Source organism: Heterodontus francisci, chromosome 19 (genome assembly GCF_036365525.1).
Source record: "Heterodontus francisci isolate sHetFra1 chromosome 19, sHetFra1.hap1, whole genome shotgun sequence".
NCBI lineage: Eukaryota > Metazoa > Chordata > Chondrichthyes > Heterodontiformes > Heterodontidae > Heterodontus > Heterodontus francisci.
Genome location: NC_090389.1, coordinates 26,062,350 through 26,078,689, shown reverse-complemented (window position 1 = coordinate 26,078,689; position 16,340 = coordinate 26,062,350).

Here is a 16,340-nt window from a genome sequence, read left to right as displayed (position 1 = left end):
TCGAGCAGTAACAGGGAATTGAGCAGCGACAGGGGACCGGGCAGTGACAGGGGATCGAGCAGTGACAGGGAATTGAGCAGCGACAGGGGATCGAGCAGTGATGGGGGATCGAGCAGTGACAGGGGATCGAGCAGTGACAGGGAATTGAGCAGCAACAGGGGATCGAGCAGTGATGGGGGATCGAGAAGTGACAGGGGATTGAGTAGTGACAGGGGATTGAGCAGTGACAGGGAATCGAGCAGTGACAGGGGATTGAGCAGTGACAGGGAATCGAGCAGTGACAGGGGATCCAGCAGTGACAGGGAATCGAGCAGTGACAGGGGATCGAGCAGTGACGGGGAATCGAGTAGCGACAGGGAATCGAGCTGTGACAGGGGATCCAGCAGTGACAGGGATCCAGCAGTGACAGGGAATCGAACATTGACAGGGGATCGAGCAGTGACAGGGGATCCAGCAGTGACAGGGGATTGAGTAGTGACAGGGGATCGAGCAGTGACAGGGAATTGAGCAGCGACAGGGGATCGGGCAGTGACAGGGGATCGAGCAGTGACAGGGAATTGAGCAGCGACAGGGGATCGAGCAGTGATGGGGGATCGAGCAGTGACAGGGGATCGAGCAGTGACAGGGAATTGAGCAGCAACAGGGGATCGAGCAGTGATGGGGGATCGAGCAGTGACAGGGGATTGAGTAGTGACAGGGGATTGAGCAGTGACAGGAATTGAACTGTGACAGGGGATCGAGCAGTGACAGGGAATTGAGCAGTGACAGGGAATCGAGCAGCGACAGGGGATCGAGCAGTGATGGGGGGATCGAGCAGTGATGGGGGGGATCGAGCAGTGACAGGGGATCGAGCAGTGACTGAGAGATCGAGCAGTGACAGGGGATCGAGCAGTGATGGGGGGGATCGAGCAGTGACAGGGAATTGAGCAGTGACAGGGAATCGAGCAGCGACAGGGGATCGAGCAGTGATGGGGGGATCGAGCAGTGATGGGGGGGATCGAGCAGTGACAGGGGATCGAGCAGTGACTGAGAGATCGAGCAGTGACAGGGGATCGAGCAGTGATGGGGGGGATCGAGCAGTGACAGGGAATCGAGCAGTGACAGGGAGTCGAGCAGTGACAGGGGATCGAGCAGTGACTGAGGGATCGAGCAGTGACAGGGAGTCGAGCAGTGACAGGGGATCGAGCAGTGACTGAGGGATCGAGCAGTGATGGGGGATCGAGCAGTGACAGGGGATCGAGCAGTGACGGGGAATCGAGTAGCGACAGGGAATCGAGCAGTGACAGGGGATCCAGCAGTGACAGGGATCCAGCAGTGACACGGAATCGAACAGTGACAGGGGATCAAGCAGTGACAGGGGATCCAGCAGTGACAGGCGATCGAGCAGTGACAGGGAATTGAGCAGCGACAGGGGATCGGGCAGTGACAGGGGATCGAGCAGTGACAGGGGATCGAGCAGTGACAGGGAATTGAGCAGCGACGGGGATCGAGCAGTGATGGGGGATCGAGCAGTGATGGGGGATCGAGCAGTGACAGGGGATTGAGCAGTGATGAGGGATCGAGCAGTGACAGGGGATCGAGCAGTGACGGGGAATCGAGTAGCGACAGGGAATCGAGCAGTGACAGGGGATCGAGCAGTGACAGGGGATCCAGCAGTGACAGGGGATCCAGCAGTGACAGGGGATCGAACAGTGACAGGGGATCGAGCAGCGACAGGGGATCGAGCAGTGATGGGGGATCGAGCAGTGACAGGGGATTGAGTCGTGACAGGGGATTGAGCAGTGACAGGAATTGAACAGTGACAGGGGATCGAGCAGTGACAGGGAATCGAGCAGTGACAGGGAATCGAGCAGCGACAGGGGATCGAGCAGTGATGGGGGGATCGAGCAGTGATGGGGGGGATCGAGCAGTGACAGGGGATCGAGCAGTGACTGAGAGATCGAGCAGTGACAGGGGATCGAGCAGTGATGGGGGGATCGAGCAGTGACAGGGAATCGAGCAGTGACAGGGAATCGAGCAGTGACAGGGGATCGAGCAGTGATGGGGGGATCGAGCAGTGATGGGGGGGATCGAGCAGTGACAGGGAGTCGAGCAGTGACAGGGGATCGAGCAGTGACTGAGGGATCGAGCAGTGACAGGGGATCGAGCAGTGACAGGAGGAATCGAGCAGTGACAGGGGATCTAGCAGTGATAGGGGGGATCGAGCAGTGACAGGGAATCGAGCAGTGACAGGGAATCGAGCAGTGACAGGGGATCGAGCAGTGATGGGGGATCGAGCAGTGAGAGGGGATCGAGCAGTGACAGGCAATCGAGCAGTGACAGAGGATGGAGCAGTGACAGGAGGTATCGAGCAGTGACAGGGAATCGAGCAGTGATAGGGAATCGAGCAGTGACAGGGGATCGAGCAGTGACGGGGGATCGAGCAGTGACAGGGGATCGAGCAGTGACAGGCAATCGAGCAGTGACAGGGGATCGAGCAGTGACTGGGAATCGAGCAGTGACAGGGGATCGAGCAGTGATGGGGGGGATCGAGCAGTGACAGGGGATCGAGCAGTGACAGGCAATCGAGCAGTGACAGGGGATCGAGCAGTGACTGGGAATCGAGCAGTGACAGGGAATCGAGCAGTGACAGGGGATCGAGCAGTGATGTGGGGATCGAGCAGTGACAGGGAATCGAGCAGTGACAGGGAATCGGGCAGTGACAGGGAATCGAACAGTGACAGGGGATCGAGCAGTGATGGGGGATCGAGCAGTGACAGGGGATCGAGCAGCGACAGGGAATCGAGCAGTGACAGGGGATCGAGCAGTGATGGGGGATCGAGCAGTGACAGGGGATCGAGCAGCGACAGGGGATCGAGCAGTGATGGAGGATCGAGCAGTGATGGGGGATCGAGCAGTGACACGGGATCGAGCAGTGACGGGGAATCGAGTAGCGACAGGGAATTGAGCAGCGACAGGGGATCGGGCAGTGACAGGGGATCGAGCAGTGACAGGGGATCGAGCAGTGACAGGGAATTGAGCAGCGACGGGGATCGAGCAGTGATGGGGGATCGAGCAGTGATGGGGGATCGAGCAGTGACAGGGGATTGAGCAGTGATGAGGGATCGAGCAGTGACAGGGGATCGAGCAGTGACGGGGAATCGAGTAGCGACAGGGAATCGAGCAGTGACATGGGATCGAGCAGTGACAGGGGATCCAGCAGTGACAGGGGATCCAGCAGTGACAGGGGATCGAACAGTGACAGGGGATCGAGCAGCGACAGGGGATCGAGCAGTGATGGGGGATCGAGCAGTGACAGGGGATTGAGTCGTGACAGGGGATTGAGCAGTGACAGGAATTGAACAGTGACAGGGGATCGAGCAGTGACAGGGAATCGAGCAGTGACAGGGAATCGAGCAGCGACAGGGGATCGAGCAGTGATGGGGGGATCGAGCAGTGATGGGGGGGATCGAGCAGTGACAGGGGATCGAGCAGTGACTGAGAGATCGAGCAGTGACAGGGGATCGAGCAGTGATGGGGGGATCGAGCAGTGACAGGGAATCGAGCAGTGACAGGGAATCGAGCAGTGACAGGGGATCGAGCAGTGATGGGGGGATCGAGCAGTGATGGGGGGGATCGAGCAGTGACAGGGAGTCGAGCAGTGACAGGGGATCGAGCAGTGACTGAGGGATCGAGCAGTGACAGGGGATCGAGCAGTGACAGGAGGAATCGAGCAGTGACAGGGGATCTAGCAGTGATATGGGGATCGAGCAGTGACAGGGAATCGAGCAGTGACAGGGAATCGAGCAGTGACAGGGGATCGAGCAGTGATGGGGGATCGAGCAGTGACAGGGGATCGAGCAGTGACAGGCAATCGAGCAGTGACAGAGGATGGAGCAGTGACAGGAGGTATCGAGCAGTGACAGGGAATCGAGTAGTGACGGGGAATCGAGTAGCGACAGGGAATCGAGCAGTGACAGGGGATCGAGCAGTGACAGGGGATCCAGCAGTGACAGGGATCCAGCAGTGACAGGGAATCGAACATTGACAGGGGATCGAGCAGTGACAGGGGATCCAGCAGTGACAGGGGATCGAGCAGTGACAGGGAATTGAGCAGCGACAGGGGATCGGGCAGTGACAGGGGATCGAGCAGTGACAGGGAATTGAGCAGCGACAGGGGATCGAGCAGTGATGGGGGATCGAGCAGTGACAGGGGATCGAGCAGTGACAGGGAATTGAGCAGCAACAGGGGATCGAGCAGTGATGGGGGATCGAGAAGTGACAGGGGATTGAGTAGTGACAGGGGATTGAGCAGTGACAGGGAATCGAGCAGTGACAGGGGATTGAGCAGTGACAGGGAATCGAGCAATGATGGGGGATCGAGAAGTGACAGGGGATTGAGTAGTGACAGGGGATTGAGCAGTGACAGGGAATCGAGCAGTGACAGGGGATTGAGCAGTGACAGGGGATCCAGCAGTGACAGGGAATCGAGCAGTGACAGGGGATCGAGCAGTGACGGGGAATCGAGTAGCGACAGGGAATCGAGCAGTGACAGGGGATCGAGCAGTGACAGGGGATCCAGCAGTGACAGGGATCCAGAAGTGACAGGGAATCGAACATTGACAGGGGATCGAGCAGTGACAGGGGATCCAGCAGTGACAGGGGATTGAGTAGTGACAGGGGATCGAGCAGTGACAGGGAATTGAGCAGCGACAGGGGATCGGGCAGTGACAGGGGATCGAGCAGTGACAGGGAATTGAGCAGCGACAGGGGATCGAGCAGTGATGGGGGATCGAGCAGTGACAGGGGATCGAGCAGTGACAGGGAATTGAGCAGCAACAGGGGATCGAGCAGTGATGGGGGATCGAGCAGTGACAGGGGATTGAGTAGTGACAGGGGATTGAGCAGTGACAGGAATTGAACTGTGACAGGGGATCGAGCAGTGACAGGGAATCGAGCAGTGACAGGGGATCGAGCAGCGACAGGGGATCGAGCAGTGATGGGGGGATCGAGCAGTGATGGGGGGGATCGAGCAGTGACAGGGGATCGAGCAGTGACTGAGAGATCGAGCAGTGACAGGGGATCGAGCAGTGATGGGGGGGATCGAGCAGTGACAGGGAATCGAGCAGTGACAGGGAATCGAGCAGTGACAGGGGATCGAGCAGTGATGGGGGGATCGAGCAGTGATGGGGGGATCGAGCAGTGACAGGGAGTCGAGCAGTGACAGGGGATCGAGCAGTGACTGAGGGATCGAGCAGTGACAGGGAGTCGAGCAGTGACAGGGGATCGAGCAGTGACTGAGGGATCGAGCAGTGATGGGGGATCGAGCAGTGACAGGGAATTGAGCAGCGACAGGGGATCGGGCAGTGACAGGGGATCGAGCAGTGACAGGGAATTGAGCAGCGACAGGGGATCGAGCAGTGATGGGGGATCGAGCAGTGACAGGGGATCGAGCAGTGACAGGGAATTGAGCAGCAACAGGGGATCGAGCAGTGATGGGGGATCGAGCAGTGACAGGGGATTGAGTAGTGACAGGGGATTGAGCAGTGACAGGAATTGAACTGTGACAGGGGATCGAGCAGTGACAGGGAATCGAGCAGTGACAGGGGATCGAGCAGCGACAGGGGATCGAGCAGTGATGGGGGGATCGAGCAGTGATGGGGGGGATCGAGCAGTGACAGGGGATCGAGCAGTGACTGAGAGATCGAGCAGTGACAGGGGATCGAGCAGTGATGGGGGGATCGAGCAGTGACAGGGAATCGAGCAGTGACAGGGAATCGAGCAGTGACAGGGGATCGAGCAGTGATGGGGGGATCGAGCAGTGATGGGGGGATCGAGCAGTGACAGGGAGTCGAGCAGTGACAGGGGATCGAGCAGTGACTGAGGGATCGAGCAGTGACAGGGGATCGAGCAGTGACAGGAGGAATCGAGCAGTGACAGGGGATCTAGCAGTGATAGGGGGGATCGAGCAGTGACAGGGAATCGAGCAGTGACAGGGAATCGAGCAGTGACAGGGGATCGAGCAGTGATGGGGGATCGAGCAGTGACAGGGGATCGAGCAGTGACAGAGGATGGAGCAGTGACAGGAGGTATCGAGCAGTGACAGGGAATCGAGCAGTGATAGGGAATCGAGCAGTGACAGGGGATCGAGCAGTGACGGGGGATCGAGCAGTGACAGGGGATCGAGCAGTGACAGGCAATCGAGCAGTGACAGGGGATCGAGCAGTGACTGGGAATCGAGCAGTGACAGGGGATCGAGCAGTGATGGGGGGGATCGAGCAGTGACAGGGAATCGAGCAGTGACAGGGAATCGAGCAGTGACAGGGGATCGAGCAGTGATGGGGGGATCGAGCAGTGACAGGGAATCGAGCAGTGACAGGGAATCGGGCAGTGACAGGGAATCGAACAGTGACAGGGGATCGAGCAGTGATGGGGGATCGAGCAGTGACAGGGGATCGAGCAGCGACAGGGAATCGAGCAGTGACAGGGGATCGAGCAGTGATGGGGGATCGAGCAGTGACAGGGGATCGAGCAGCGACAGGGGATCGAGCAGTGATGGAGGATCGAGCAGTGATGGGGGATCGAGCAGTGACAGGGGATCGAGCAGTGACGGGGAATCGAGTAGCGACAGGGAATCGAGCAGTGACAGGGGATCCAGCAGTGACAGGGATCCAGCAGTGACAGGGAATCGAACAGTGACAGGGGATCGAGCAGTGACAGGGGATCCAGCAGTGACAGGGGATCCAGCAGTGACAGGAGATCGAGCAGTGACAGGGAATTGAGCAGCGACAGGGGATCGGGCAGTGACAGGGGATCGAGCAGTGACAGGGGATCGAGCAGTGACAGGGGATCGAACAGTGACAGGGGATCCAGCAGTGACAGGAGATCGAGCAGTGACAGGGAATTGAGCAGCGACAGGGGATCGGGCAGTGACAGGGGATCGAGCAGTGACAGGGGATCGAGCAGTGACAGGGGATCCAGCAGTGACAGGGAATCGAACAGTGACAGGGGATCGAGCAGTGACAGGGGATCCAGCAGTGACAGGCAATCGAGCAGTGACAGGGGATCGAGCAGTGACAGGAGGTATCGAGCAGTGACAGGGAATCGAGCAGTGACAGGGAATCGAACAGTGACTGAGGGATCGAGCAGTGACAGGGAATCGAGCAGTGACAGGGGATCGAGCAGTGATGGGGGATCGAGCAGTGACAGGGAATCGAGCAGTGACTGAGGGATCGAGCAGTGACAGGGAGTCGAGCAGTGACAGGGGATCGAGCAGTGATGGGGGCGATTGAGCAATGATGGGGAATCGATCAGTGACAGTGAATCGAGCAGTGACAGGGGATCGAGCAGTGATGGGGGGGTTGAGCAGTGACAGGGAATCGAGCAGTGACAGGGGATCTGCAGTGACAGGGGATCGAGCAGTGACAGGAGATCGAGCAGTGATAGCGGGGATCGAGTTGCGACAGGGGATCGAGCAGTGATGGGGGGGATTGAGCAGTGACAGGGGATCTGCAGTGACAGGGGATCGAGCAGTGATGGGGGGATTGAGCAGTGACAGGGCATCGAGCAGTGACAGGGGATCGAGCAGTGACAGGAGATCGAGCAGTGATAGCGGGGATCGAGGTGCGACAGGGGATCGAGCAGTGATGGGGGGGATTGAGCAGTGACAGGGGATGTGCAGTGACAGGGGATCGAGCAGTGATGGGGGGATTGAGCAGTGACAGGGGATCGAGCAGTGACAGGGGATCGAGCAGTGATGGGGGATCGAGCAGTGACAGGGGATCGAGCAGCGAAAGGGGATCGAGCAGTGACAGGAGGAATCGAGCAGTGACAGGGAATCGAGCAGTGACGGGAGGAATCGAGCAGTGACAGGGAGTCGAGCAGTGACAGCAGGAATCGAGCAGTGACAGGGGATCGAGCAGTGACAGAGAATCGAGCAGTGACAGGAGGAATCGAGCAGTGACAGGGAATCGAGCAGTGACAGAGAATCGAGCAGTGACAGGAGGAATCGAGCAGTGACAGGGAATCGAGCAGTGACGGGAGGAATCGAGCAGTGACAGGGAGTCGAGCAGTGACAGCAGGAATCGAGCAGTGACAGGGGATCGAGCAGTGACAGAGAATCGAGCAGTGACAGGAGGAATCGAGCAGTGACAGGGAATCGAGCAGTGACGGGAGGAATCGAGCAGTGACAGGGAGTCGAGCAGTGACAGCAGGAATCGAGCAGTGACAGGGGATCGAGCAGTGACGGGGAATCGAGCAGTGACAGGGGATCGAGCAGTGACAGGAGGAATCGAGCAGTGACAGGGAGTCGAGCAGTGACAGCAGGAATCGAGCAGTGACAGGGGATCGAGCAGTGACGGGGAATCGAGCAGTGACAGGGGATCGAGCAGTGACAGAGAATCGAGCAGTGACAGGAGGAATCGAGCAGTGACAGAGAATCGAGCAGTGACAGGAGGAATCGAGCAGCGACAGGGGATCGAGCAGTGACAGGGAATCGAACAGTGATGGAGGGGGATCGAGCAGTGACAGGGGATTCAGCAGCGACAGGGGATCGAGCAGTGACAGGGGATCGAACAGTGAGAGGGGATCCAGCAGTGACAGGGGATCCAGCAGTGACAGGGAATCGAACAGTGAGAGGGGATCCAGCAGTGACAGGGAATCGAACAGTGAGAGGGGATCCAGCAGTGACAGGGGATCCAGCAGTGACAGGGAATCGAACAGTGACAGGGAATCGAGCAGTGACAGGAGGAATCGAGAAGTGACAGGGGATCGAAAAGTGACAGGGAATCGAGCAGTGACAGGAGGAATCGAGCAGTGACAGGAGGAATCGAGCAGTGACAGGAGGAATCGAGCAGTGACAGGGGATCGAGCAGTGACAGGGAATCGAGCAGTGACAGGAGGAATCGAGCAGTGACAGGGGATCGAGCAGTGACAGGAGGAATCGAGCAGTGACAGGGGATCGAGCAGTGACAGGGAATCGAGCAGTGACAGGAGGAATCGAGCAGTGAATTGGGATCGAGCAGTGACAGGAGGAATCGAACAGTGACAGGGGATCGAGCAGTGACAGGGAATCGAGCAGTGACAGGAGGAATCGAGCAGCGAAAGGAGATCGAGCAGTGACAGGGAATCGAGCAGTGACAGGAGGAATCGAGCAGTGACAGGGAATCGAGCAGTGACAGGGGATCGAGCAGTGATGGGGGATCGAGCAGTGACAGGGGATCGAGCAGTGACAGGGGATCGAGCAGCGACAGGGGATCGAGCAGTGACAGGGAATCGAGCAGTGACAGGGAATCGAGCAGTGACAGGGAATCGAGCAGTGACGGGGAATCGAGCAGTGACAGGGAATCGAGCAGTGACGGGGAATCGAGCAGTGACAGGGAATCGAGCAGTGACAGGGGATCGAGCAGTGACGGGGAATCGAGCAGTGACAGGGGATCGAGCAGTGACAGAGAATCGAGCAGTGACAGGAGGAATCGAGCAGTGACAGGGGATCGAGCAGTGACAGGGAATCGAGCAGTGATGGGGGATCGAGCAGTGACAGGGAATCGAGCAGTGACAGGGGATCGAGCAGTGACAGCAGGAATCGAGCAGTGACAGGGGATCGAGCAGTGACGGGGAATCGAGCAGTGACAGGGGATCGAGCAGTGACAGCAGGAATCGAGCAGTGACAGGGGATCGAGCAGTGACGGGGAATCGAGCAGTGACAGGGAATCGAGCAGTGACAGGGAATCGAGCAGTGACAGGGGATCGAGCAGTGACAGGGGATCGAACAGTGACAGGGGATCGAGCAGTGACAGCAGGAATCGAGCAGTGACAGGGGATCGAGCAGTGACGGGGAATCGAGCAGTGACAGGGGATCGAGCAGTGACAGAGAATCGAGCAGTGACAGGAGGAATCGAGCAGTGACAGGGGATCGAGCAGTGACAGGGGATCGAGCAGTGACAGGGAATCGAGCATTGACGGGGAATCGAGCAGTGACAGGGGATCGAGCAGTGACAGCAGGAATCGAGCAGTGACAGGGGATCGAGCAGTGACGGGGAATCGAGCAGTGACAGGGGATCGAGCAGTGACAGAGAATCGAGCAGTGACAGGAGGAATCGAGCAGTGACAGGGAATCGAGCAGTGACAGGGGATCGAGCAGTGACAGAGAATCGAGCAGTGACAGCAGGAATCGAGCAGTGACAGGGGATCGAGCAGTGACAGGGAATCGAGCAGTGACAGGGGATCGAGCAGTGACGGGGAATCGAGCAGTGACAGGGGATCGAGCAGTGACAGGGGATCGAGCAGTGACAGAGAATCGAGCAGTGACAGGAGGAATCGAGCAGTGACAGGGAATCGAGCATTGACGGGGAATCGAGCAGTGACAGCAGGAATCGAGCAGTGACAGGGAATCGAGCAGTGACAGGGGATCGAGCAGTGACAGGGAATCGAGCAGTGACAGGGGATCGAGCAGTGACAGAGAATCGAGCAGTGACAGGAGGAATCGAGCAGTGACAGGAGGAATCGAGCAGTGACAGGGGATCGAGCAGTGATGGGGGGGATTGAGCAGTGACAGGGGATCTGCAGTGACAGGGGATCGAGCAGTGATGGGGGGATTGAGCAGTGACAGGGCATCGAGCAGTGACAGGGGATCGAGCAGTGACAGGAGATCGAGCAGTGATAGCGGGGATCGAGGTGCGACAGGGGATCGAGCAGTGATGGGGGGGATTGAGCAGTGACAGGGGATGTGCAGTGACAGGGGATCGAGCAGTGATGGGGGGATTGAGCAGTGACAGGGGATCGAGCAGTGACAGGGGATCGAGCAGTGATGGGGGATCGAGCAGTGACAGGGGATCGAGCAGCGAAAGGGGATCGAGCAGTGACAGGAGGAATCGAGCAGTGACAGGGAATCGAGCAGTGACGGGAGGAATCGAGCAGTGACAGGGAGTCGAGCAGTGACAGCAGGAATCGAGCAGTGACAGGGGATCGAGCAGTGACAGAGAATCGAGCAGTGACAGGAGGAATCGAGCAGTGACAGGGAATCGAGCAGTGACAGAGAATCGAGCAGTGACAGGAGGAATCGAGCAGTGACAGGGAATCGAGCAGTGACGGGAGGAATCGAGCAGTGACAGGGAGTCGAGCAGTGACAGCAGGAATCGAGCAGTGACAGGGGATCGAGCAGTGACAGAGAATCGAGCAGTGACAGGAGGAATCGAGCAGTGACAGGGAATCGAGCAGTGACGGGAGGAATCGAGCAGTGACAGGGAGTCGAGCAGTGACAGCAGGAATCGAGCAGTGACAGGGGATCGAGCAGTGACGGGGAATCGAGCAGTGACAGGGGATCGAGCAGTGACAGGAGGAATCGAGCAGTGACAGGGAGTCGAGCAGTGACAGCAGGAATCGAGCAGTGACAGGGGATCGAGCAGTGACGGGGAATCGAGCAGTGACAGGGGATCGAGCAGTGACAGAGAATCGAGCAGTGACAGGAGGAATCGAGCAGTGACAGAGAATCGAGCAGTGACAGGAGGAATCGAGCAGCGACAGGGGATCGAGCAGTGACAGGGAATCGAACAGTGATGGAGGGGGATCGAGCAGTGACAGGGGATTCAGCAGCGACAGGGGATCGAGCAGTGACAGGGGATCGAACAGTGAGAGGGGATCCAGCAGTGACAGGGGATCCAGCAGTGACAGGGAATCGAACAGTGAGAGGGGATCCAGCAGTGACAGGGAATCGAACAGTGAGAGGGGATCCAGCAGTGACAGGGGATCCAGCAGTGACAGGGAATCGAACAGTGACAGGGAATCGAGCAGTGACAGGAGGAATCGAGAAGTGACAGGGGATCGAAAAGTGACAGGGAATCGAGCAGTGACAGGAGGAATCGAGCAGTGACAGGAGGAATCGAGCAGTGACAGGAGGAATCGAGCAGTGACAGGGGATCGAGCAGTGACAGGGAATCGAGCAGTGACAGGAGGAATCGAGCAGTGACAGGGGATCGAGCAGTGACAGGAGGAATCGAGCAGTGACAGGGGATCGAGCAGTGACAGGGAATCGAGCAGTGACAGGAGGAATCGAGCAGTGAATTGGGATCGAGCAGTGACAGGAGGAATCGAACAGTGACAGGGGATCGAGCAGTGACAGGGAATCGAGCAGTGACAGGAGGAATCGAGCAGCGAAAGGAGATCGAGCAGTGACAGGGAATCGAGCAGTGACAGGAGGAATCGAGCAGTGACAGGGAATCGAGCAGTGACAGGGGATCGAGCAGTGATGGGGGATCGAGCAGTGACAGGGGATCGAGCAGTGACAGGGGATCGAGCAGCGACAGGGGATCGAGCAGTGACAGGGAATCGAGCAGTGACAGGGAATCGAGCAGTGACAGGGAATCGAGCAGTGACGGGGAATCGAGCAGTGACAGGGAATCGAGCAGTGACGGGGAATCGAGCAGTGACAGGGAATCGAGCAGTGACAGGGGATCGAGCAGTGACGGGGAATCGAGCAGTGACAGGGGATCGAGCAGTGACAGAGAATCGAGCAGTGACAGGAGGAATCGAGCAGTGACAGGGGATCGAGCAGTGACAGGGAATCGAGCAGTGATGGGGGATCGAGCAGTGACAGGGAATCGAGCAGTGACAGGGGATCGAGCAGTGACAGCAGGAATCGAGCAGTGACAGGGGATCGAGCAGTGACGGGGAATCGAGCAGTGACAGGGGATCGAGCAGTGACAGCAGGAATCGAGCAGTGACAGGGGATCGAGCAGTGACGGGGAATCGAGCAGTGACAGGGAATCGAGCAGTGACAGGGAATCGAGCAGTGACAGGGGATCGAGCAGTGACAGGGGATCGAACAGTGACAGGGGATCGAGCAGTGACAGCAGGAATCGAGCAGTGACAGGGGATCGAGCAGTGACGGGGAATCGAGCAGTGACAGGGGATCGAGCAGTGACAGAGAATCGAGCAGTGACAGGAGGAATCGAGCAGTGACAGGGGATCGAGCAGTGACAGGGGATCGAGCAGTGACAGGGAATCGAGCATTGACGGGGAATCGAGCAGTGACAGGGGATCGAGCAGTGACAGCAGGAATCGAGCAGTGACAGGGGATCGAGCAGTGACGGGGAATCGAGCAGTGACAGGGGATCGAGCAGTGACAGAGAATCGAGCAGTGACAGGAGGAATCGAGCAGTGACAGGGAATCGAGCAGTGACAGGGGATCGAGCAGTGACAGAGAATCGAGCAGTGACAGCAGGAATCGAGCAGTGACAGGGGATCGAGCAGTGACAGGGAATCGAGCAGTGACAGGGGATCGAGCAGTGACGGGGAATCGAGCAGTGACAGGGGATCGAGCAGTGACAGGGGATCGAGCAGTGACAGAGAATCGAGCAGTGACAGGAGGAATCGAGCAGTGACAGGGAATCGAGCATTGACGGGGAATCGAGCAGTGACAGCAGGAATCGAGCAGTGACAGGGAATCGAGCAGTGACAGGGGATCGAGCAGTGACAGGGAATCGAGCAGTGACAGGGGATCGAGCAGTGACAGAGAATCGAGCAGTGACAGAGAATCGAGCATTGACGGGGAATCGAGCAGTGACAGCAGGAATCGAGCAGTGACAGGGGATCGAGAAGTGACAGGGAATCGAGCAGTGACAGGGGATCGAGCAGTGACAGGGGATCGAGCAGTGACAGAGAATCGAGCAGTGACAGGGGATCGAGCAGTGACAGGGGATCGAGAAGTGACAGGGAATCGAGCAGTGACAGGGGATCGAGAAGTGACAGGGAATCGAGCAGTGACAGCAGGAATCGAGCAGTGACAGGGGATCGAGCAGTGACAGAGAATCGAGCAGTGACAGGGGATCGAGCAGTGACAGGGGATCGAGAAGTGACAGGGAATCGAGCAGTGACAGGGGATCGAGCAGTGACAGAGAATCGAGCAGTGACAGCAGGAATCGAGCAGTGACAGGGGATCGAGAAGTGACAGGGAATCGAGCAGTGACAGGGGATCGAGCAGTGACAGGGGATCGAGCAGTGACAGAGAATCGAGCAGTGACAGCAGGAATCGAGCAGTGACAGGGGATCGAGAAGTGACAGGGAATCGAGCAGTGACAGGGGATCGAGCAGTGACAGGGGATCGAGCAGTGACAGAGAATCGAGCAGTGACAGGGGATCGAGCAGTGACAGCAGGAATCGAGCAGTGACAGGGAATCGAGCAGTGACAGGGGATCGAGCAGTGACAGGGGATCGAGCAGTGACAGAGAATCGAGCAGTGACAGGGAATCGAGCAGTGACAGGGGATCGAGCAGTGACAGAGAATCGAGCAGTGACAGCAGGAATCGAGCAGTGACAGGGGATCGAGAAGTGACAGGGAATCGAGCAGTGACAGGGGATCGAGCAGTGACAGGGGATCGAGCAGTGACAGAGAATCGAGCAGTGACAGGGGATCGAGCAGTGACAGCAGGAATCGAGCAGTGACAGGGGATCGAGAAGTGACAGGGAATCGAGCAGTGACAGGGGATCGAGCAGCGAAAGGGGATCGAGAAGTGACAGGGAATCGAGCAGTGACAGGGGATCGAGCAGTGACAGAGAATCGAGCAGTGACAGGGAATCGAGCAGCGAAAGGGGATCGAGAAGTGACAGGGAATCGAGCAGTGACAGGGAATCGAGCAGCGAAAGGGGATCGAGAAGTGACGGGGAATCGAGCAGTGACAGGGAATCGAGCAGCGAAAGGGGATCGAGAAGTGACGGGGGATCGAGAAGTGACAGGGAATCGAGCAGTGACAGGGGATCGAGCAGTGACAGCAGGAATCGAGCAGTGACAGGGGATCGAGCAGTGAAAGGGGATCGAGAAGTGACAGGGAATCGAGCAGTGACAGGGGATCGAGCAGTGACGGGGAATCGAGCAGTGACAGGGGATCGAGCAGTGACAGGGGATCGAGCAGTGAAAGGGGATCGAGAAGTGACAGGGAATAGAGCAGTGACAGGGAATCGAGCAGTGACAGGGGATCGAGAAGTGACAGGGAATCGAGCAGTGACAGGGAATCGAGCAGTGACAGGGAATCGAGCAGTGAAAGGGGATCGAGAAGTGACAGGGAATCGAGCAGTGACAGGGAATCGAGCAGTGACAGGGAATCGAGCAGTGACAGCAGGAATCGAGCAGTGACAGGGGATCGAGCAGTGACGGGGAATCGAGCAGTGACAGGGGATCGAGCAGTGACAGAGAATCGAGCAGTGACAGGAGGAATCGAGCAGTGACAGGGAATCGAGCATTGACGGGGAATCGAGCAGTGACAGGGGATCGAGCAGCGAAAGGGGATCGAGCAGTGACGGGGAATCGAGCAGTGACAGGGAATCGAGCAGTGACAGGGAATCGAGCAGTGACAGGAGGAATCGAGCTGTGACAGGGGATCGAGCAGTGACGGGGAATCGAGCAGTGACAGGGAATCGAGCAGTGACGGGGAATCGAGCAGTGACAGGGAATCGAGCAGTGACAGCAGGAATCGAGCTGTGACAGGGGATCGAGCAGTGACGGGGAATCGAGCAGTGACAGGGAATCGAGCAGTGACAGCAGGAATCGAGCTGTGACAGGGGATCGAGCAGTGACGGGGAATCGAGCAGTGACAGGGGATCGAGCAGTGACAGAGAATCGAGCAGTGACAGGAGGAATCGAGCAGTGACAGGGAATCGAGCATTGACGGGGAATCGAGCAGCGACAGGGGATCGAGCAGTGACAGGAGGAATCGAGAAGTGACAGGGAATCGAACAGTGATGGAGGGGGATCGAGCAGTGACAGGGGATTCAGCAGCGACAGGGGATCGAGCAGTGACAGGGAATCGAACAGTGATGGAGGGGGATCGAGCAGTGACAGGGGATCGAGCAGTGACGGGGAATCGAGCAGCGACAGGGAATCGAACAGTGAGAGGGGATCCAGCAGTGACAGGGGATCCAGCAGTGACAGGGAATCGAACAGTGAGAGGGGATCCAGCAGTGACAGGGGATCCAGCAGTGACAGGGAATCGAACAGTGACAGGGGTTCGAGCAGTGACAGGGGATCCAGCAGTGACAGGGGATCGAGCAGTGACAAGGGATCGAGCAGTGACAGGGAATTGAGCAGCGACAGGGGATCGGGCAGTGACAGGGGATCGAGCAGTGAAAGGAGGAATCGAGCAATGACAGGGAATCGAGCAGTGACAGGGGATCGAGCAGTGATGGGGGATCGAGCAGTGACAGAAGGAATCGAGCAGTGACAGGGGATCGAGCAGTGACAGGAGGAATCGAGCAGTGACAGGGGATCGAGCAGTGACAGGGAATCGAGCAGTGACAGGGGATCCAGCAGTGACAGGGGATCCAGCAGTGACAGGGGATCGAACAGTGACAGGGGATCGAGCAGTGACAGG